The sequence below is a fragment of the Oncorhynchus tshawytscha genome, linkage group LG13 (genome assembly GCF_018296145.1).
Source record: "Oncorhynchus tshawytscha isolate Ot180627B linkage group LG13, Otsh_v2.0, whole genome shotgun sequence".
In the NCBI taxonomy this organism is placed as follows: Eukaryota; Metazoa; Chordata; class Actinopteri; order Salmoniformes; family Salmonidae; genus Oncorhynchus; species Oncorhynchus tshawytscha.
Genome location: NC_056441.1, coordinates 26,616,996 through 26,640,355, shown reverse-complemented (window position 1 = coordinate 26,640,355; position 23,360 = coordinate 26,616,996). Strand labels below are relative to the sequence as shown.

The following is a 23,360-nucleotide window of genomic DNA, read 5'->3' as shown; positions in this document are numbered from 1 at the left end:
ATGAAGCTGGTTGAGAGATTGCCAAAAGTGTGCAAAGCTGTCATCAATAAAATATATTTTGATTTGTTTAACACCTTTTTGGTTACTAAATTATTCCATGTGTTTTTTCATAGTTTTGATTACTTCACTATTATTCTACAATGTAGAAAATAGTAAAAATAAAGAAATATTCTTGAATGAGTAGGTGTGTCCAAACATTTGACTGGTACTGTATATTTTTCGAACCCAAGGCCCGCACTGGAAAGGAAAATGTACGCATTTATATATGGGCCGATGCCAACAGTGTGCGATAACCATTACAGATAACACATCCTAATTGCTAAATTGCACAAAACATTAGGAACACCTGCTCTTTCCATGATAGACTGACCAGGTGAATCCAAGTGAAACTGTAGGGATGACGCTGAAGATGAGAAGCAGGTACGGGGAGTCAAATATTTTAATCGGGAACAGACATAGAACAAGACAGGAACAGCGTCAGCACACAGGAAACACGGACATATGACAACAATGCAGCAGTGGGAACAGACATAGAACAAGACAGGAACAGCGTCAGCACACAGGAAACACGGACATATGACAACAATGCAGCAGTGGGAACAGACATAGAACAAGACAGGAACAAGACAGGAGTCAGCACACAGGAAACACGGACATATGACAACAATGCAGCAGTGGGAACAGACATAGAACAAGACAGGAACAGAGTCAGCACACAGGAAACACGGACATATGACAACAATGCAGAACAGAGTGGGAACAGACATAGAACAAGACAGGAACAGACAGGTCAGCACACAGGAAACACGGACATATGACAACAATGCAGCAGTGGGAACAGACATAGAACAAGACAGGAACAGAGTCAGCACACAGGAAACACGGACATATGACAACAATGCAGCAGTGGGAACAGACATAGAACAAGACAGGAACAGCGTCAGCACACAGGAAACACGGACATATGACAACAATGCAGCAGTGGGAACAGACATAGAACAAGACAGGAACAGAGTCAGCACACAGGAAACACGGACATATGACAACAATGCAGCAGTGGGAACAGACATAGAACAAGACAGGAACAGCGTCAGCACACAGGAAACACGGACATATGACAACAATGCAGCAGTGGGAACAGACATAGAACAAGACAGGAACAGAGTCAACAGAAACACGGACATATGAGAACAATGCAGCAGTGGGAACAGACATAGAACAAGACAGGAACAGAGTCAGCACACAGGAAACACGGACATATGAGAACAATGCAGCAGTGGGAACAGACATAGAACAAGACAGGAACAGAGTCAGCACACAGGAAACACGGACATATGACAACAATGCAGCAGTGGGAACAGACATAGAACAAGACAGGAACAGAGTCAGCACACAGGAAACACGGACATATGACAACAATGCAGCAGTGGGAACAGACATAGAACAAGACAGGAACAGAGTCAGCACACAGGAAACACGGACATATGACAACAATGCAGCAGTGGGAACAGACATAGAACAAGACAGGAACAGCGTCAGCACACAGGACAACAAAACACGGACATATGACAACAATGCAGCAGTGGGAACAGACATAGAACAAGACAGGAACAGAGTCAGCACACAGGAAACACGGACATATGACAACAATGCAGCAGTGGGAACAAACAGACATAGAACAAGACAGGAACAGCAGTGGGAACAGACAGAACAAGACAGGAACAGTCAGCACACAGGAAACACGGACATATGACAACAATGCAGCAGTGGGAACAGGAACAGACATAGAACAAGACAGGAACAGCGTCAGCACACAGGAAACACGGACATATGACAACAATGCAGCAGTGGGAACAGACATAGAACAAGACAGGAACAGAGTCAGCACACAGGAAACACGGACATATGACAACAATGCAGCAGTGGGAACAGACATAGAACAAGACAGGAACAGCGTCAGCACACAGGAAACACGGACATATGACAAACAATGCAGCAGCGAGAACAGAGCAGGGAACTGACAAATATAGGAGAGGTAATAAACAGGTGATTGAGTGAGTCCAGGTGTGTCCAAAATCGCTGATGCGCTTGATGAGGGAAGGCAGGTGTGCGTAAATGATGGTGGCAGGAGTGCGTAAAAGATGGTGGCAGGAGTGCGTAAATGATGGTGGCAGGAGTGCGTAAAAGATGGTGGCAGGAGTGCGTAAATGATGGTGGCAGGATGGTGCAGGAGTAAAAGATGGTGGCAGGAGTGCGTAAATGATGGTGGCAGGAGTGCGTAAAAGATGGTGGCAGGAGTGCGTAAATGATGGTGGCAGGAGTGCGTAAATGATGGTGGCAGGAGTGCGTAAATGATGGTGGCAGGAGGGCGTAAATGATGGTGGCAGGAGTGCGTAAATGATGGTGGCAGGAGTGCGTAAATGATGGTGGCAGGAGTGCGTAAATGATGGTGGCAGGAGTGCGTAAATGATGGTGGCAGGAGTGCGTAAAAGATGGTGGCAGGAGTGCGTAAATGATGGTGGCAGGAGTGCGTAAATGATGGTGGCAGGAGTGCGTAAATGATGGTGGCAGGAGGGCGTAAATGATGGTGGCAGGAGTGCCTAAATGATGGTGGCAGGAGTGCGTAAATGATGGTGGCAGGAGTGCGTAAATGATGGTGGCAGGAGTGCGTAAATGATGGTGGCAGGAGTGCGTAAATGATGGTGGCAGGAGTGCGTAAATGATGGTGGCAGGAGTGCGTAAAAGATGGTGGCAGGAGTGCGTAAATGATGGTGGCAGGAGTGCGTAAATGATGGTGGCAGGAGTGCGTAAATGATGATGGCAGGAGTGCGTAATGCAGGGCAGCCTGGCGCCCTCGAGCGCCAGGGGGTTAGAGCGGGAGCAGACGTGACAGAAACCTTATTGATGTGTCTTCAATCAGTGTAGATGAAGGGTGAAGACAGGTTAGAGAAGCCTTATGACAATTGAGGCATGGAGTGTGTGTGTGCCATTCAGAGGGTGAATGGGCAAGACAAAATATTGAAGTGCCTTTGAACGGGGTATGATAGTAAGTTCCAGGCTCACTGTTTGGAGTGTGTCAAGAATTGCTATTCTGCTGGGGTTTTCACGCTCAACAGTTTCCCGTGTGTATCAAGAATGGTCCACCACCCAAACGACATCCAGTCAACTTTAGGAAGCATTGGAGTCAACAACAGGATCCCTTTTGACACCTTGTAGAGTCCATTCCCCGACAAATTGATGCTGTTCTGTGAGTAAAAGTGGGTGCAACTCAATATTAGGAAGGTGTTCCTCATGTTTGGTACACTCAGTCAATAAAAAAGCATGTGCCATTTAAGTTTAATTTATTGAAACTGTAATATCAACTGGTTATATTAAATTGGTTATATTATACCATGGAACACCATCTTAAAAAGGCAGTAACCACAGCAGTGGTGCTTGCTTGTAGAAGAAGCTTATGGCTGTGCAATGACATCGCCTTAATTTATTAATTTAGCACACAGGACACATTTCCCGAGCCCTTATCACATTCAAGACAGCTATTTTATATGAACAAAAAATGATTCTGTAATATAACAGAATAAAATATAACAGAATATTTTTCCAAATGAAAAGAGTCACCACTGCAAAGTGATGCCCATCTTGCATCTGGAACAGTTATTCTACAAGAATTATACTTTTAAATAGGTCTCAATTTGGCAAGTTGAAAGAAAGATATTTCAGGGTTAGAAAGCAAAATGTCTTCTTTTCAATATACATACATTGGGTGTAATTTATTGTGCCTGTTCTATGAAATTTTCAAAATGAATTAACAATTCCACCCCGACACGGACACACACACACACTTCTCATACTTAATGCCTATGCCAGTTATGATGATATTTCTGAGGTTCTGAGGCACAGCATAGTGCTTTACTCTGCTGGCTAAAACATCACAAAGAAGACCATCTACATTTACCCTGCTGGCTAAAACATCACAAAGACCATCTACATTTACTCTGCTGGCTAAAGCATTACAAAGACCATCTACATTTACCCTGCTGGCTAAAACATCACAAAGAAGAACATCTACATTTACCCTGCTGGCTAAAACATCCCAAAGACCATCTACATTTACCCTGCTAGCTAAAACATCACATAGAAGACCGTCTACATTTACCCTGCTGGCTAAAACAATACATAGAAGACCGTCTACATTTACCCTGCTGTCTAAAACATCACATAGAAGACCGTCTACATTTACCCTGCTAGCTAAAACATCACAAAGAAGACCGTCTACATTTACCCTGCTAGCTAAAACATCACAAAGAAGACCGTCTACATTTACCCTGCTGGCTAAAACATCACAAAGGAGACCGTCTACATTTACCCTGCTAGCTAAAACATCACAAATAAGACCGTCTACATTTACCCTGCTGGCTAAAACATCACAAAGAAGACCGTCTACATTTACTCTGCTGGCTAAAACATCACAAAGAAGACAGTCTACATTTACCCTGCTGGCTAAAACATCACAAAGAAGACCGTCTACATTTACCCTGCTGGCTAAAACATCACAAAGAAGACCGTCTACATTTACCCTGCTGGCTAAAACATCACAAAGAAGACCGTCTACATTTACCCTGCTAGCTAAAACATCACATAGAAGACCGTCTACATTTACCCGGCTGGCTAAAACATCACAAAGACCATCTACATTTACCCTGCTGGCTAAAACATCACAAAGAAGACCGTCTGCAATTACCCTGCTGGCTAAAACATCACATAGAAGACCGTCTACATTTACCCTGCTGGCTAAAAGATCACAAAGAAGACCGTCTACATTTACCCTGCTAGCTAAAACATCACAAAGACCATCTACATTTACTCTGCTGGCTAAAACATCACAAAGAAGACCGTCTACATTTACCCTGCTGGCTAAAACATCACATAGAAGACCATCTACATTTACCCTGCTGGCTAAAACATCACAAAGAAGACCGTCTACATTTACCCTGCTGGCTAAAACATCACAAAGAAGACCGTCTACATTTACCCTGCTGGCTAAAACATCACAAATAAGACCGTCTACATTTACCCTGCTGGCTAAAACATCACAAAGAAGACCGTCTACATTTACCCTGCTAGCTAAAACATCACATAGAAGACCGTCTACATTTCTAAAACATCACAAAGACCATCTACATTTACCCTGCTGGCTAAAACATCACAAAGAAGACCATCTGCAATTACCCTGCTGGCTAAAACATCACATAGAAGACCGTCTACATTTACCCTGCTGGCTAAAACATCACATAGAAGACTGTCTACATTTACCCTGCTGGCTAAAACATCACAAAGAAGACCGTCTACATTTACCCTGCTGGCTAAAACATCACAAAGAAGACCGTCTACATTTACCCTGCTGGCTAAAACATCACAAATAAGACCGTCTACATTTACCCTACTGGCTAAAACATCACATAGAAGACCGTCTACATTTACCCTGCTGGCTAAAACATCACAAAGAAGACCGTCTACATTTACCCTGCTGGCTAAAACATCACAAATAAGACCGTCTACATTTACCCTGCTGGCTAAAACATCACATAGAAGACCGTCTACATTTACACGGCTGGCTAAAACATCACAAAGACCATCTACATTTACCCTGCTAGCTAAAACATCACATAGAAGACCGTCTACATTTACCCGGCTGGCTAAAACATCACAAAGAAGACCATCTACATTTACCCTGCTAGCTAAAACATCACAAAGAAGACCGTCTACATTTACCCTGCTGGCTAAAACATCACAAAGACCATCTACATTTACCCTGCTAGCTAAAACATCACAAAGAAGACCTTCTACATTTACCCTGCTGGCTAAAACATCACAAAGAAGACCGTCTACATTTACCCTGCTGGCTAAAACATCACAAAGAAGACCATCTACATTTCCATAGCTGTTTCATCCAGTCTCCCTGTCCCCGGGGTACCCATCTTCCCTGTATTCAAATGCAGGCCTTGCCACAGTTCAGTTGTTTTTTCATCAGAAACTACCAGTGGCCCAGCAGACTAATATGACACTTGATTGGCTGCAGCAGTCACACACAGACAACAACAAAAACACAAAAACATACACACAAACACGCACACAAGCTTGCACCCAAGCGTGCGCACAAGCACACACAAACAGTTGATTGTCCCCTGTATTCTTGACAGCCTCAATCTGCCGGATAGATTGCTGTGTCCTGATCTAGCTGATGGAAGTGAAGCTCATTCCACATCAGTGGTCTTGTACGTGTGTGTGTGTGTGTGTGTGTGTGTGTGTGTGTGTGTGTGTGTGTGTGTGTGTGTGTGTGTGTGTGTGTGTGTGTGTGTGTGTGTGTGTGTGTGTGTGTGTGTGTGTGTGTGTGTGTGGTTCTACTATCATCGTGGGGACCTGACATCCCCGATAGTCCCCATTTAGGCTGGGTTTCTGTACAGCACTTTGAGGTATCAGCTGATGTACGAAGGGCTATATAAATACATTTGATTTGATTTGATTTGATAAGGACAGTAAAACAAGGAAAATTCTCCCTCGTTGGCAAATTTCCCACTTCCCAACGAGGACAAAGGCAATTTTAAGCATAGGGGTTAGGTTTAGGTTTAGAATTAGGGTTAGAATTAGAATTAGAGTTAGGCTTACAGTGTTTTCCACACGTTCACTATATACACGTTCACTATATACTCCTTCAAATTAGTTGATTTGGCTATTTCAGCCACACCTGTTGCTGATAGGTGTATAAAATTGAGCCCACCGCCATGCAATCTCCATAGACAAACATTGGCAGTACAATAGCCCGCATTGAAGAGCTCAGTAAATTTCAACGTGGCACCGTCATAGGATGCCACCTTCCCAGCAAGTCAATTTGTCAAATTTCTGCCCTTTTAGAACTGCTCCGGGCAACTGTAAGTGCTGTTCTTGTGAAGTGGAAATGTCTAGGAGCAACAACGGCTCAGCCGCGAAGTTGTAGGCCACACAAACTCACAGAACGGGACCGCTGAGTGCTGAAGTGTGTAGCACGTAAAAATCATCTATCCTCGGTTGCAACACACGACCGAGTTCCAAACTGCCTTTGGAAGTAATGTCAGCATAAGACTGTTCGCCGGGAGATTAATGAATTGGTTCCCATGATCGAGCAGCCACGCACATGCCTAAGATCACCATGCGCAATAGCGTTGGCTGGAGTGATGTAAAGCTCGCCACCATTGGACTCTGAAGCAATGGAAACAAGATACCGCTGAATGAATAGTGTCAATTATAAAGTTTGGTGGAGGAGGAATAATGGTCTGGGGCTGTTTTTCATGGTTCAGGCCCCTTAGTTCCAGTGAAGTGAAATCTTCACGCTACAGCATACAAAGACATTCTAGACAATTCTGTACTTCCAACTTCGTGGCAACAGGTTGGGGAAGGACCTTACCTGTTTCAGCATGACAAGTCCCCAATACGCAAAGCAAGGTCCATGCAGAAATGGTTTGTCGAGATCGTTGTGGAAGAACATGACTGGTCCAAACAGAGCTCTGACCTCAACCCGATCGAACACCAGTGGGATGATTTGGAATGCCAACTGCGAGCCAGGCCTAATTGCACAACATCAGTGCCCGACGTCACTAATGCTCTTGAGGCTGAATGGAAGCAAGTCCCCGCAGCAATGTTCCAACATCTAGTGGAAAGAGTTCCCAGAAGAGTAGAGGCTGTTATAGCAGCAAAGGGGGCACCAACTCCATATTAATGTCCATGATTTTGGAATGAGATGTTCGACGAGCAGGTGTCCACATACATTTGGTCATGTAGCATACATGAAGTAGCAAGCCAATTAGAAAAACAAGCGAGGCGGTTCCAATTTTTGGCTAAATGAGCTCTATTTTGGTGGGCTATGGTACATTCTAATGCCTTAATTCCATCTGAAATACACAGCAAAATGATTGAATACTTTATGGGGTTTACCTCCCAGACTGGAAACATGAGTTGTGGGATTGTGTAGAAAGACATGACATTACAATTTAAATGACTGAAAATATATGAATTCAGTGTATTGTTAGTTGTTTTGGAAATTGTCTAGGTATAGATCTATATAATCAGGACTATTTTCTAAGAAAGAAAACATAAAACCTTTTTAAGTTTAACTGCAAGTATTGAGGAAATGATGTTAGTTCTTCTAATTATGTATTTTATTAAAACAGAACCATTAAGTAAATAGCCCACATTATCATTATTATTTTTTCCTCTGGTTAATAATTAGGCTATTGGATTTCGACTCCTTGTTACCATTACAGTTCAAGTCCGAAGTTTACATACACTAAGTTGACTGTGCCTTTAAACAGCTTGGAAAATTCCAGAAAATGATGTCATGGCTTTAGAAGCTTCTAATAGGCTAATTGACATAATTTGAGTCAATTGTAGGTGTACCTGTGGATGTATTTCAAGGCCTACCTTCAAACTCACTGCCTCCTTGCTTGACATCATGGGGAAATCAAAATAAATCAGACAAGACCTCAGAAAAAGAATTGTAGACCTTCGCAAGTCTGGTTCATCCTTGGGAGCAATTTCCAAACGCCTGAAGGTACCACGTTCATCTGTACAAACAATAGTATGCTTTATTAACACTATAATAAAGCATATTGCGTTCCTCATTTCTCCTGTCACATTATTTTACATCATGAAGCTTACTTAGTTCCCTAGAACAGCTGAGCCAGTCAAGTGTTTGTATGTTAATAGCACAACGGGAGAAAGCTGGGGTAGGAGAGTCCAGCAGTGTACTGACAGGGGTCGCATTTTATATTTAAAGTCAACAGTGTTTTTTTAGCTTCAATATAGTGATCAGGGACGTGCAACTATAGTTTTCCTTCACAGAAGATACATCAGTGCAACACATTCAACAGAAAACAGCTTCCTTTTCATCAGATGACAACAGAAGTACTATGCTATGAGGTTGGCAGCCACACAAGTAAATGAGTTTACAATGAAAGAGCAAGGTATTTTATGCTAAAACGATGCATGGCTGTCATATTTCTAATGTTTAGGCCAATCATAGAAAGAATGTAGCCAGCGACATTTCCTAATGTTTTGCTTAAAGATAATCATGCATTTTAACTGAGAAAAATAGGCTGGCTACACCAAGTAAAGTAGCTACAAATCAGACAGAGCACCGTTGGCTGATCGAATGCCCGTTTGTAAATTCCCATCTGAGAAGTGCAAAGGATGTCCATAATGAGTCTGATGCCGAGCAGAAATTACAATAAGAAGCATGCTAGATCTGAGTTTACAAAGTGCAGCAAGATATGAGTGAAAAAACAATCCGAATTCTGAGTTAACACAACCTCTTAAGTTTATCTTGCTATCGAACTAAGTGGCTGAATTAATAAGGTGACAGTGCATCATATGTGAACCGTTTCAGAAAGCTAGGGGTAGGTCGCATGTCAAAACTTCACAGGAGAAGCATTTGAACAATAAAAAGATATACTGCACCAGTCAAAAATAATAATAGTGAAGACATGAACACTATGAAATAACACATATGGAATCATGTAGTAACCAAAAGCGTTATACAAATCAAAACACATTTCATATTGGAGATTCTGCAAAGTAGCCACCCTTTTCCTTGATGACAGCATTGCACACTCTTGGCAATCTCTCAACTAGCTTCATGAGAAATGCTTTTCCAACAGTCTTATAGGAGTTCCAATATATGCTGAGCACTAGTTGGCTGCTTTTCCTTCACTCTGCAGTCCAACTCATCCCAAACCATCTCAATTGGGTTGAGGTTGGGTGATTGTGGAGGGCAGGTCATCTAATGTAGGACTCCATCACTCTCCTTCTTGGTCAAATAGCCCTTACACAGCCTGGAGGTGTGTTTTGCGTCATTTTCTTGTTGAAAAACAAATGATAGTCCCACTAAGCACAAACCAGATAGGATGGTGAATCGCTACAGAATGCTGTGGTAGCCATGCTGGTTAAGTGTGCCACGAATTCCAAATACCTCACTAACAGTGTCAACAGCAAAGTACCCCACACCATCGCAACTCCCCCTCCATGCTTCACGCTGGGAACCACACAAGCGGAGCTCATCCATTCACCTGTGTCTCACAAAGACATGGCGGTTGGAACCAAAAATCTCACATTTGGACTCATCAGACCAAAGGACAGCTTTCCATCGGTCTAATGTCCATTGCTCATGTTTATTTGCCCAAGCAAGTCTCTTCTTATTATTGGTGTCCTTTAGTAGTGGTTTCTTTGCAGCAAAAGGCCTGATTCATTCAGTCTCATCTGAACAGTTGATGTTGAGATCTGTCTGTTACTTGAACTCTGTGGAGCATTGATTTGGGCTGCAATTTCTGAGCGCTTGCTGCTTTTTACGACTGCACTTGAAGAAACTTTGAAAGTTCTTTAAAACCTTCATGTCTTAAAGAAATGATGGACTGTCATTTCTCTTTACTTATTTGAACTGTTCTTGTCATAATATGGACTTGGTCTTTTACCAAATAGGCCTATCTTCTGTATACCACCCCTACCTTGTCACGACATAACTGATTGGCTCACCACATTAAGAAGGAAAGAAATTCCACAAATGAACTTTTAACAAAGCACACCTGTTAATTAAAATGCATTCCAGGTAACTACCTCATGAAGCTGGTTGAGAGAATGCCAAGAGTGTGCAAAGCTGTCATCACGGTAAAGGGTGGCTACTTTGAAGAATCTCAAATGTAAAATATATTTGGATTTGTTTAACACTTTTTTGATTACTACATGATTACATATATGTAATATCATAGTCATAAATATGGGGGATTGGAAATGATGCAGACAATTACATTGATGGAAGCTGCAATCTATTTGCAATAGTAAAGCTGATCTTACCCCTACCCCCCCAAAAAAAACATTAAAAAAGAGCTCTCCAGTAGGTGTAACAAATATTCAAGTGCCATTTTCTCAAAAGTGGGGATATAAGCTAATTAATTTTCATAGCAGTATTACTTTCACATTGTTCCTCAACTGTAGTGTATCATATACCATTTTGTAGCTCTGAGTCTACTTTTATCCAATGTAAAAAAACACAATTTCAATTTTGAATCAAGTTGCTCGGTCACATATTGTGTTAGCTTTTTGCTGTGTTTTAGAAGTCAAAGCCCTATGCATTAGTTATTTTTGCAGATGTCACTGCTATCATGACTTCACTGTGTTTTTTCAACTCTCAGATGACATTCGGCAGCTCCTACCTAAATATGTATAACTTTATGAGCTGGATTGCCTGTCTTTGCAATTCGTTTTTTTCGTTTGTGCTTGTTAGCATATTTAGCTAGTAGCCTCCATGGAAATTCACTGTTACTTGTGCTAATGTTGTTAGCTTTCTGGTAATAGATGCTCAATTAGCTTTTTTGTATTTTTTGGCACCCCTTTGGGTACTAAACCAGTAATACCGTAAATCCCAGGGTGAGAGAAGGGCGGTATGACGATATGAATATCTGGATACCTCCCAACCCTAGTGCGTGCACATAATACTTATTCCCTATCACACACTTCAGGCCGTTAGGGTGTCACAGGCAAAACGGCAGCGAGACGGCAGTGGCTTCTTTTCTTTCTAAAATCCCAATGGTTCATGAAACATTCACCGGAAACCTTCAGTGACGTGAACAAGGGTCCAGAGAAGTTATTTGAGGGAATTGAGAAAGAGAGGAGATCCCTAGTGGGCCTGTCCCCTTCTCCCCCCCCTGTCACCTTGTCACCCTGCTGTCCCCTTGTCCTCCTCATGTCTCCCCGCTCACACAGAGAAACACACGGAGCACAGCATCACAAGCCCTCAATTAATCCATGTCAGCACTTGGCCAATGTGACCTATACCTGTCCTTTACAGTTCTTGGAGGGGGTGTGTGTGTGTGTGTGTGTGTGTGTGTGTGTGTGTGTGTGTGTGTGTGTGTGTGTGTGTGTGTGTGTGTGTGTGTGTGTGTGTGTGTGTGTGCGCGTGTCTGCATGCATCTGTGCTGTGTACTTGGCTGCCATCAGCCACCTGCTCAATTTATCGATGTCCTTTGGGGTTCACTGTGCCTGTGTGTGGTGAAGCTGAAGGGTGGAGGTGGAAAATTATTAATTTAACATTCTGGAGTACAGGCAGTTTATTCAGCCATACTTTGAGTTGTTAACAGGTCAATCACTCTCTGTTCTACTTTTATTTTGTAGTTCTTTGACAATGTGGAATGTTAGTAGGTAGGGCAATAATTCGTTTTTAGAAGAGGTGTAACTAACTTTTGAGCTTCACTCCAATAAACACGAAACATGGAGAAAAGCACACAACTATAATATATGTAATCTCCTGCTTCAAAGACTTTGGCTTCTATTTGGTTTCCATTCACAATTATGTTGCCACAGGGATGAGGGAGTCTTTGCTCCCTGCCTGAAAAATCAATTAGGGGAAAGACTGAGCTATAGTGTCTAGTTTCTACATATCTATCTGCAGATGGCTTAACTTGTATGATATATACCAAGCTAAAATAACAGAGCACTCTAACCAGATATTTGCCATTAAAAAGATAGTTAAGACTTTAGTTTGAAGTGCACATATTAGCCACTAATTTGTAGTTTATAAGTGTGTTTACAAGTAGCTAATAAGCCTTTTATTATGTTTATTAGCCATACATCAGGCCTTAAGTGTTTTCTTGTTAAAACATTATTAGTCATGTTTTACTGGCCAATCTTTAATAACCTCATTGTTAGTCCTAATAAAGACATACTACTACTTAGAGCAAGGTACACAAGAAACAGACTCTTAGTAAGCTGTATCAATGTAGAACTAATAAAAGCATAGTACCTTAAGATGTCTTCCCTATATGAAAGAGTTACCTTATTCTTACATGGAGAAATATTGTCCAGAAATGATCACATTGGATAGAAAGGGCACATCTCCCCACACATGAGCAAAATCTTCTAATGTTCCTGAATCAAAGAATTTGTGTAGTTTCATGGGATAATAAACTTCCATAGTGCATCTTTAAATAAGAATGTCTACTATGTATTAGGACTTGGTGCAAGTGTATGTATTTGGACAGTGACACTAACAAAATCCTTTGTTTGTTTAGCCTATGGTTCAGTGAGGGAGAGTTTACATTGGATTAGTCTATATATGTGTTTAGTCTATGGTTCAATGAGGGAGAGTTTACATTGGATTAGTCTATGTATGTGTTTAGTCTATGGTTCAGTGAGGGAGAGGTTACATTGGATTAGTCTATGTATGTGTTTAGTCTATGGTTCAGTGAGAGAGAGTTTCCACTGGATTAGTCTATATATGTGTTTAGTCTATGGTTCAGTGAGGGAGAGTTTACATTGGATTAGTCTATTTATGTGTTTAGTCTATGGTTCAGTGAGGGAGAGTTTACATTGGATTAGTCTATATATGTGTTTAGTCTATGGTTCAGTGAGGGAGAGTTTCCATTGGATTAGTCTATATATGTGTTTAGTCTATGGTTCAGTGAGGGAGAGTTTCCATTGGATTAGTCTATATATGTGTTTAGTCTATGGTTCAGCGAGGAGAGTTTACATTGGATTAGTCTATATATGTGTTTAGTCTATGGTTCAGTGAGGGAGAGTTTCCATTGGATTATCTATATATGTGTTTAGTCTATGGTTCAGTGAGGGAGAGTTTCCATTGGATTAGTCTATGTATGTGTTTAGTCTATGGTTCAGTGAGAGAGAGTTTCCACTGGATTAGTCTATATATGTGTTTAGTCTATGGTTCAGTGAGGGAGAGTTTACATTGGATTAGTCTATTTATGTGTTTAGTCTATGGTTCAGTGAGGGAGAGTTTACATTGGATTAGTCTATATATGTGTTTAGTCTATGGTTCAGTGAGGGAGAGTTTACATTGGATTAGTCTATATATGTGTTTAGTCTATGGTTCAGTGAGGGAGAGTTTACATTGGATTAGTCTATATATGTGTTTAGTCTATGGTTCAGCGAGGGAGAGTTTACATTGGATTAGTCTATATATGTGTTTAGTCTATGGTTCAGTGAGGGAGAGTTTCCATTGGATTAGTCTATATATGTGTTTAGTCTATGGTTCAGTGAGGGAGAGTTTCCATTGGATTAGTCTATATATGTGTTTAGTCTATGGTTCAGTGAGGGAGAGGTTACATTGGATTAGTCTATGTATGTGTTTAGTCTATGGTTCAGTGAGGGAGAGGTTACATTGGATTAGTCTATATATGTGTTTAGTCTATGGTTCAGTGAGGGAGAGTTTCCATTGGATTAGTCTATATATGTGTTTAGTCTATGGTTCAGTGAGGGAGAGGTTACATTGGATTAGTCTATATATGTGTTTAGTCTATGGTTCAGTGAGGGAGAGTTTCCATTGGATTAGTCTATGTATGTGTTTAGTCTATGGTTCAGGGAGGGAGAGTTTACATTGGATTAGTCTATATATGTGTTTAGTCTATGGTTCAGGGAGGGAGAGTTTCCATTGGATTAGTCTATATATGTGTTTAGTCTATGGTTCAGCGAGGGAGAGTTTACATTGGATTAGTCTATATATGTGTTTAGTCTATGGTTCAGTGAGGGAGAGTTTACATTGGATTAGTCTATATATGTGTTTAGTCTATGGTTCAGTGAGGGAGAGTTTACATTGGATTAGTCTATATATGTGTTTAGTCTATGGTTCAGCGAGGGAGAGTTTACATATGTGTTATATATGTTATATGTTTGTACAGGGGTTGAGAAAAGCTGACACCGTATCAACACGACACCTTAAGTAAACTTTTCTCTAATTTCCTGACAAAAATATGATTCCCAATAAGACCTTCATGGTCACGTACACTGCATGTCAAAAGTTTTAGAACACCTTCTCATTCAAGGGTTTTTCTTTATTTTTTAAACTATTTTCTACGTTTAGATTAATAGTGAATATATCAAAACTGTGAAATAACACATATGGAATCATGTAGTAACCCAAAAAGTATTAAATAAATCAAAATATATTTTATATTTGAGATTATTCTAGTAGACATTATTTCATTAAACTGCACTAATCTTTAGTTTCAGGCAAAACATTACATGCTTTTGCTAATTGGTGTGGGGAGGTGTGCCCCTTTCTGTCCAATGAGGTCATTTCTGGACAAAATTTCTGTAGTAAAAATATTGTTACACTTTAGAATAGCAAACACATTTTCAAATACGATGTCCTTATTAGTCCCACATTGAGACAGCTTACTAAGAGCCTGTTTCTTGTTTAACTTGCCCTTTAATAAATACTAATATGTCTCTATGACTAACAAAGAATATATTAAGGATTGGCCAGTAAAACATTAATTATAATGATTGAAAAATGTAAAAAACTTAAGGCTACAATAGGTAATTCTTCGGGCGACCCAACCAAATTCCTATACTGTAGATATGTGAGTTATAGATCTGTCATTCTCACTGAAAGCAACTCTAAGAAGCGGTCTGTTCTGTGTGCTATTTCTATGCTTCCCGTTCTAAAGTTTTCCTTTTACTTCCGATTTTGTACACCAGCTTGAAACAGCTGAAAATACAATATTTCTGGTTATGTAAAATATATTTCACAGTGGTTTAGATGGTACAATGATTCCCTACACGATGACTGCTTGTTTTATCACATTAACTGAAAACAGGCAAAACATTAGAATTTTAGCAACCAGGAAATGGAGGAACGATTTTTGCATTTTGCACCTTTAATAAAGGCATAATGTATGGCTAATAAGACAAAATAAAGACCTTATTAGCTTCTTTTATACACTTTTATTAACTACAAATTATAATAAAATAAAATAGTATTGGTGCATACACATATTTAGCAGATGTTATTGCGGGTGTAGCGAAATTCTTGTACAAAAAGGTGCTTAGGAACATTAGCTAATACGTGCATCGTAATACATCTGCAAACATGTATACCTTAAAATAAGTTGTCACCAAAATATTTATTTAGCTGACATACCCATGTAGGAAGATTAAACAAATTTGTATTTATTTTTATTGAACCTTTCTTTAAACAGGGTGTCACATTGAGATTAAGCATCTCTTTTACAAGAGATACCTGTACACATTACGATAAAAACAGAATTTTAAAACATACACGTCTATAAAAGCAACCACATTCAACTACGTTGAGGTCCTCAATCAATAATGTAAACTGCCTGAGTGACACCAGTACATCTAACTGCAGTGAACTCTGCAGATTGTTCAACAAATTAGAGACAAAAAAACTAAAAGCGTATGTTCCTAAATCTGTGAAGACTGAAGGGATCTTTAGTGTAACTTATTTTTTAAATTGTACCTTTATTTAACTAGGCAAGTCTAGTTCAAGTTAAGAACAAATTCTTATTTTCAATGACAGCCTAGTAACAGTGGATTAACTGCCTGTTCAGGGGCAGAACGACAGATTTTTACCTTGTCAACTTGGGAATTTGAACTTGCAACCACTCGGTTACTAGTCCAACGTTCTAACCACTAGGCTACCCTGCCGCCCAATATTATTCTTATCTTAATTAATGATGTTACATATAGAGGCAGTTTCTGTAAGATTGCTTTGTAAATAAATAAAAGAGAATGCAGCTCTCTTCTCGCAGACAGAGAGATCCATCCCACATTTCTATACAGACTATAATGACGAGTCCTAATAGTGTCCCCTGTGATAAAACGTATTGCTGAATGTTAGACTGTGTCCAAGGGTTTTAAAACAGAGGTTGCCGTATGCATGTAAACAATACCACCAAAATCCAGTACAGGGAGAAGCGTTGCTTGAGCAATCTTTCTCCTATTTTAATACTAAGGCATGATTTATTTCGATATAAAAAAAATTATTGGATCTTAGCTTCTAAGTCAGATTTTCTATATGCGTTACGAAGGATAACTTGTCATCAATCCAGACACACAGGTACTTATATTGAGAAACAAGCTCAATTTGGACTCCATTTACAGCCAAATATGCAGGTCCTCAGGGTCAACATTTTGTGACCTAGAGAACAGCATGAGCTTGGTTGACTTGTATTTAACACTCATTTAAGATCTCTAAGTGATTTCTGAATTGAATCAAAGTCATGCTGAAGTTCACAAATGGTCTGCTGCACTGAGGTGGCACAGGAATACAAAACTGTGGCATCTGCATAGGGATGAATCCTACAAGAATTAACAGTGTCATTAATATACAAAGTGAACAATAATGGACCCAAAATCGAACCCTGAGGAACACCTTTTTAAATATCAAGAAATTCTGATTTAACCCCATCTAGCAAGATGGCCTGAGTTCTGTCGCTAAGATAATTCTGAAACCATAAACAGGCTGTATATCCCAGGCCTACTCCTGCCTACATGCTAGTTTAATATGGGCTGTCCTATCAGGTTCAGACCCTCACTGAAACCTTACTACAACAGACATGATGTACCAGGATTTTCTGCTGACGATCCCGCTACTGATGGCGTTTCAGACGTCAAACACTTCACCACTTGATTCTGTAAAGAAGATTGGACCGACAAGCGCTCCAAAAGTTGCCAAAGTTGATGAGATAAGAAATAGGGCTCAGTTCATTGCTAGAAGCTGCAAGGAAGTTAGAGACGTATATGGTCCATCTGAGGATGGTCTGTACTCCTTGACCACAGCTACTGGGGTGGAGTAACAGACCTTCTGTGACATGACCACAGCGGGCGGCAGCTGGACTCTGGTGGCAAGCGTGCACGAGGATAACATTTACTGGAAGTGCACAATTGGTGATCGTTGGACCAGCCAGCAGGGCAACAATGCCAACTGGCCAAAAGGGGAAGGCAACTGGGCCAACAGGAAGACTTTCGGAACAGTGGAGGCAGCCACGGACGATGACTTCAAGAATCCTGGCTACTATGACATAGATGCAGAAGACATGTCGGTGTGGCACGTTCCCAACAAAACACCCTTTTACCACTGGAACCTGGCCGCCATCATGCGCTACCACACTGAGAGGCGCTTCCTCCATCTGTACGGAGGAAACCTGTACTACCTCTTCAACCGCTACCCAGTCGAGTACAACGTTGGTAACCACCTGTCCGACAATGGACCCTCCATTCCCATAGTTTATGACCTCTGGGACAAAGAGTCCACCAAAATGTTCTACGGCCCGAACACTAGAGGGGAGACTAGAGGGGAGACTGAGGGAGGCTTCGTCAGTTTCAGAGCCATAAACTATGAACGGGCGGCCACAGCCATCTGCTCTGGGGTCAAACCCAAGGGCGGTGAGGTTGAACACTACTGTATTGGTGGAGGTGGGTTTTTCCTTGAGGGTAACCCTCTTCAGTGTGGGGATTTCACTGGATTTGCCTGGAATGGTTATGGGACCCATGAAGGCTGGAGTGCATTTATTTTTCATTGAAGGTTTCATAGATTGATTGATAGATAGATTTGATTGATAGACAATTCATAACGTTTTAAATGAAACGTACATTTAAAAGTAATTTTGGTAATACATTTTATATTTCTCTCTATTAATCCATTACTATAAAAAAACATAATGAAGCAATAAACATTCCATTCATTATGAAAATATTTGCGTGTCAAACAATCATTTAAAGGCGTATAGCATATAGTGACAAATATTATTATGCAATGTGAGGCTCTTAATAACGGAATTACGGTAAGGTTACTGTAAACCACTTTTTGACACCTGTTGTGTTGGGGTGATGGGCGCTGGAAATTCTTCCTACTGTACTTCTTTTTTTGGTGGGAGTGTCGGGAGAGGGGAGTGGGTTAAGATGAACTTTCTCTCTCTACATTTGGAAGAGTGAGAGAGAGAGAGAGATTCTGTGCTGTAATGATGCCTCAGTGTATTGACATTACTAGCCATGTGATGCTTTGAAATATAGATATATATTATATGCTGTTGGCTGTCAGATTAAAACATGTTTGTCACTTGAAGAAAGACACGGGACATGATCGTATCCAACTAATAGTGCTCCTCTGGGTCACACACAGACATGGCTGAGAGGCGGCAGGTGACATAATGAATGAGAGGAAAAGCAGCCAGCCTGGCCTCAGAAAGTCCATGGCAATACAGCATCATTATTTCTGGGTCTGTTTCCCTGGTTGAGGCTTTCCTGGAGGTTGAGAGCCAGAGATGCTACCACCGCCATCAGAGTAAAAGACACATAACTAGAGTGTTCTGGATAACACACTTCACCTTGTGTTAGGATCACAGTCACACATAGCCGTACACACACACAGCTCAATCTCGCAACATGATTAGCAGAGGTATGTCATGGTCATGGATACAAACTCTATATAGGACACGAAGTTATGCACCTTGGCCCAATCTGAAGCTAACTGAGAGTGAGGTCTGTGGAAAAGGAGGAAAAACACAACCTGACCGACCTGAAACAGTGAGAGAGTGTCACAGCTTGGGGGCTAATTAGCTAGTAGCTAAACATTCCATCTGGCCACTCTCAGTGGTCAGGAGGTGGAAGGAGGGTAGAGAAGAAGGAGTGAGGAGAGGGGAGAAGAAGGGGGGGTGAGGAGGGGGAGAAGAAGGGGTGGGGAGGGGGAGAAGAAGGGTGTGAGGAGGGGGAGAAGGGGTGAGAAGAGGGAGAGAAGAAGGGTGTGAGGAGAGGGAGAAGGGGTGAGGAGGGTTGAGAAGAAGGGATGAGGAAGGGGGAGAAGAAGGGCTGAGGAGGGGGAGAAGAAGGGCTGAGGAGGGGGAGAAGAATGGGGGAGGAGGGGGAGAAGCCATGAAGAGATGATTCATGCTCAAGACTGACTAACACTTTGACAGCGTGACGAAGTTGTCCGTGCGTCTGTCCCCTCCCGCCTCCCCGTCTGTCCTGAATAGAATGTGAATAATTTCTTGCCAGGCGGCATATTGATGGGCAAGGAGGTGAACAAGGTGACTTCAGCAACATCTGGCGGTGATTGTGTCTTTGAGGTCACGTCAGCCGGACAGAGCCGTGAGTGTGCTAGCCAAGGAAATCAGGCTCTCTGTTCAATCAGTTCAACAAATTGTACTGATACAGCCTTTTTCACAACATTTCTCACAAAACTGCAACCCTGCCATCAGCATAGTCATAGAGGCATACAGCAGGGACCTGAAGGTCATTCTAACAGAACCCACCCCTATTGCTTTGGGGGAGCAGGTCTGAGAGATGCACAGAACCCACAGAGGGTCAGAGGTCACATATCATTGGTGCCGAGGGGCATAACATAATATGAATTATTCAATGACTATTCTCAATACGTTACCATAAACCACCTGGACGATATGATGTATTCTACCTGGCTGGCAGGAAAAGAGTTTCTAAAGTCTATGTCCTCAACCTCAACTATAGCTTAACCTATAGGTCAACAGATCCTATAGGATGGGTGTCAGGGGAGAGACATTATGACCCTGGTACATCAGGTTTCCACCTGTCAGTCCTGCAAAGGAGAAAGCAGGCAGGGTCATGTTCCTGTTCTCTCTATTCCTCTTTCTCGCTTATTCTCTCGTTCTCTCTCCCCCTTTCTCTCTTTTTCTCTTTGCGCCTTCCCATCCAGAAGCAGCTCAGTGGCATGAGAGAGATTAAAAACCTAGCTGAGCCCCAAGCCAGACTCACTAGCTATAAACCCCAGCTCAGCAGCAGGGCAGACTCACTAGCCTGGCTAAAGTGGATTTGGGAAGATAATTAGAAACCCTAATCCCCTATTGTCACCGTTCCATAGCACGCTGCACACAAAGAAAGACAATTACTCTATTTGGAACAGAAAAAATGTTTAAATGGAATAATGACTGCTGTGTGTTGCATTTTTTTTTCTCTGAATAAAAGGAAAAACTTTTTTTTTTAATGGACTAGTCATTTTTCAACAACATACTTATTTATATATTTGTAGTACAGCTCTCAGCTGGTACCAAAGCTCTGCAGATAATATCAAATATATTTGCTGGACATGCAGAACCTAGATCTCCTGATCATTATCTGTTTTAAATCCCCTAAATGTAAAGTCTTCATATTTGGGGATCCTATTAGATGTTATTTTATTCAATTCTGTCTGGTATGAGAATGGTATGTGAGTCACTGTACAGATAAAGTTTAGGCTTGGTGTTTTTACTGCACAGTAATGCTGTTTTGTAAATGTAGTCAACTGTAATGCATCCCTTTATTTTATTCAACACAAAGTGGAGGATGCAGATGATTTGGAGGATGATGTTTTGACCCCCACCCCGCCGGTCAAGGTGTTCACCCCCCTCAATGCTATGTCAATTACCCGTCTGATGGTTCTACATCCACCACTCAACAAAGACTCCACTCCTCTTCAACCACCCCCACCGCAGGCCCTGGGACCACTCTTATCTCTGCAAGTTCATCTGGAGGTGCAGGGGCCGGGAGGAGATTTAGGCCTCAATAGAGAAGAGGCAGAGGAAGAGGCAGTGGAAGAGGCAGTGGAAGCAGCACAACAGAGGGAGATGAAACTGAGGACAGGTTGCATAAGGTCCTTGAAGATGATGAGGAGAACCATTTAGGTTTAAACGCAAACGACCTGAAGGCCCACAGTTGGTTAGTGATAAAACACACACCACCTTACAGCTGTTTGAGCTCTACTTTACCACCTCTGTACTGTGGACACTAATTCGTAATACCAACAAGTATGGGGACAAGAAGCAGCAGGGGGGGGGATGATGTCTCAGAAACCTGTTACCATGGGTGACATGCTCAGCTACATTTCCTTGGTGATTTACATGAGACTGATAAAGGTATCAAGACTAGTTGACAACTGGAGCAAGTCCCCACTCTATCGGTTTGAGTTCCCCATCTCCATCATGAGTGAAAACCGATTCTTGGCCATCAACTGTACTATTCATGAGTGACAACGTAGATGGCGCCAGAAGAAATGGCAGACGTAATCAAGACAATAGAGATGATTGGGGACTACAGGAAAAGGAGGACCAATCATGCCCCCAAACTAACATGGTCCAAACACACCAAGACAGTCGTGAAGTGGGCACGACAAAGCCTATTCTCCCTCAGGAAACTAAAAAGTTTTGGCATGGGTCCTCAGATCCTCAAAAGGTTCTACAGCTGCATCATCGAGAGCATGGTTGCATCACTGCCTGGTACGGCAACTGTTCAGCCTCCGACCGCAAGGATCTACAGAGGGTAGTGCGTACGGCCCAGTACATCACTGGGGCTAAGCTGCCTGCCACCCAGGACCTCCTATACCAGTCAGTGTCAGAGGAAGGCCCTAAAAATTGTCAAAGACTCCAGCCACCCCAGTCATAGACTGTTCTCTCTGCTACCGCATGGGAAGCGGTACCGGAGCACCAAGTCTAGGACCAAAAGGCTTCTCAACAGCCTTTACCCCCAAGCCTGAACAGCTAATCAAATGGCTACCCAGACTATGCATTGTGTTCTGCCACCCCTCTTTTACGCTGCTGCTACTCTCTGTTTATGATCTATGCACAGTCAATTTAACTAATCCTACATGTACATATTACCTCAAATAGCCCGACTAACTGGTGCACCCGCACACTGACTCTGTACTGGTACCACCTGTATATAGCCTCGCTAATGTTATTTTTATCTTTCTTTATTATCTATTGTTTACCTAATACCTATTTTTTTACTTCAACTGCACTGTTGGTTAAGAGCTTGTAAGTAAGCATTTTACTGTACGGTCTACTACACATGTTGTATTTGGCACACGTGACAAATAAACTTTGATTTGATTTGACCCACAAAAAAATAAGGAGAATGGCCAGAAGAAGGGGACTGCAGGGTATGCTCGTCTTGTAAGAGTCAAGCCTTGTTATCATGACATGGTGGAGATATGGAAAAACTTACTTCCAGCCTGCTTAAAATCTATCTATAGATGAGCGCATGGTTGTCTCAAAGGCTCGAATTGGCTTGAAGCAATGTATGAAAAATAAGCCAACGAAATGGGGCTACAAGCTCTTTGTGCTAGCCATTTCAGCCTCTGCCAACATGTGGAACTTTTTCATCTATGAAGGCAAGGCGATAAAAACCACTGGTAAGGGCCTTAGTTATGACTCTGTCATTCAGCTGATGAACTTCCCCTTACTTGCCAGTGGGTACAAGCTCTTTGTGGACAATTTTTATACCAGTCCCATGCTTTTCATAGAACTCTTGAAAAAGAAAATTGTGGCCTGTGGCACAATTCGTCCTAACAGAATCGGTTTCCCCAAGACTTGACAAAGACAGAGGAGACGGGGACCATACGTTGGACGTAACCATGCTCACCATACAGCACAAGGCATTCAATAACGACCATGTCTCAAGGAGGGTGAAAAATGCCAATAGGGCAGGGGTGAGGAAGAATGTCCCTGTTTCTGTGAAGGACTACAATGCCAGCATGGGAGGTGTCGACCTATCTAACGCTTTGATAGGCTACT

At 41.8% G+C, this 23,360-nt stretch overlaps 1 protein-coding gene and 1 pseudogene across 8 annotated transcripts in view; one reads left to right on the top strand and one right to left on the bottom strand.

Moving 5' to 3' along the window:
- The window catches only part of LOC112265846 (receptor-type tyrosine-protein phosphatase U-like), a 275,257-nt gene that overhangs the window by 201,244 nt on the left and 50,653 nt on the right, over window positions 1–23,360 (bottom strand). The gene's annotated exons all lie outside the window — the stretch shown is intronic.
- LOC112264298 lies at window positions 17,397–18,362 on the top strand (annotated as a pseudogene).